We start from the raw sequence: 1,853 nt of genomic DNA on the forward strand, positions 1-1,853 counted from the left end.
TAGGCTCTGGTGCTGCGGGAATCGAAAAAAGAATCATTCAGTGAGCTGCCAAACGATGCCATGGAATCGGAAAATACGGAACCGGTTCTGAACAGGAACCGGTTTTCGATTCCCATCCCTACCAGCAGATGTATTAAAGTCAATGTATTCACAGGATTGAATTTGGATTGTAAAGTGAGATATTATGTGTGTTATACTGTAAAAATATTTGATAAAAGTTATTGAAAAAAAGTTCCAACCCAGAACTTTATAAGATCCCGTAGTTCGTCAGGAGATGCTGGAACACAGAAAAGTTGTGTTCATGTGATAAAACTCATTAAAAAATCAGTTAAGATGAATCCATTAACTTTTCTGGAAAATTGATGGTTGCTTGGATATTGTTAAGTTTGATTCTTATCATGGCCGAACCATTTAGATTAAGACTTATTGACAGTTTAACACACAGCTTATTTTTTCACCTCATTAGAAAGAAGAAACTGAGTTAAAATGTTGTGAGATTTAATCTAGATCTGGTGTTTTAATCATGCAACAGTTATATGTTCAAGAGATGTTTGTTAGTGGATGTGAAAATGTTCTACCATGTGAATGAACTGATGAAGCTCTTGCCTTCCATACTGCAATCATCATCATCATCATCGTCATCAATCATGGTCGGTCATCTGATGCAGTCCAGGATGCTCCACAGAAGCAAACCATCCTAAGTAATTATGCTTTAGTTTGGATCCGGTTTAATGTTTTTAAAGTCAGAACCACCTTAATTTACCTCTGGGTCTAAAACAGCATCGACTCACGTGGAAATAATTTGAGCCACATCTGGACGTTCACTGATGAAGGTCCACAGCGAGTGTCTTTGAGCCTCTTTCTAATTTGCTTTAATTGCCTCAGGACCCGTCCAATTACCCAGAGAGGAAAGAGGAAGCTAATGATTGCTCTGATAGTGGTCAAACAGGGATTTTATTTTATTAATTTATTTTTATTATAAAGTCAAGTTTTGGACGTTTTCTGTGCATTTTTTTTTTATCAGACTCCTATGAACTGATTAAATAAGGATGTTATGGTTGAAACAGTTTTATCTACATATAAAGTACAAATGGTTATTTAAAGTAGTAATTTATATTGTTGGTTTTTAAACTACACTCATTTTGTGTGCTAACAAAATGAGACGGCAACTAGTTGCCAAAACATACAATTAAAAACAATTTCTTACAGCAAAAAAGCAGGTCTTTGTTTACCTTTCACAGCAACCAGGTATTCTCCTTGGCATACAGGGCAAAAAAATTAAAATAAAGTATACTGTGACGCTGTTTGAAATTAGCTAAAGGTCAGGCAATCAACAAATTTCCCCCCTCAGCCAGAGAAATGCATTAAAATACAATTAGACAATCACATCTGAATATTTAGAAGCTTCATGATAAAAACTTTGTGATAAGTAAATAAAACAGGGACAACATTATTTTAGCGCACTTGGATTGAAAAGAAAACTATAGCCATAATATAACAGCCATCTAAATAGTTGTAGAAATTCATCTTTGTTTTTAGAGCAACCAATCCACCTGCTATTGATTGTTTTATGGCTTAGTTGTGTTTTACATTCCAAAAGAATAAACTTATATTTGTTTTAACTGTTGTGAACTAAAGATAATTCCTGACTGTTGATGTCATCTACAAGTTCATTGATCTCATCAGATTTAGGGGTGTAAATAATAATCGTTTTGTATCGATGCATCGATCCAACAGCCGACGATCCGATGCATCGATACAGAACAATCCGAACAAACGATCCGATGCATCGATAAAAAACAATCCGAACAAACGATCCGATGCATCGATACAAAACAATCCGAACAAACGAT

This window comes from Cyprinodon variegatus, unplaced genomic scaffold (genome assembly GCF_000732505.1).
Source record: "Cyprinodon variegatus isolate N-32 unplaced genomic scaffold, C_variegatus-1.0 Scaffold792, whole genome shotgun sequence".
Lineage (NCBI taxonomy): Eukaryota > Metazoa > Chordata > Actinopteri > Cyprinodontiformes > Cyprinodontidae > Cyprinodon > Cyprinodon variegatus.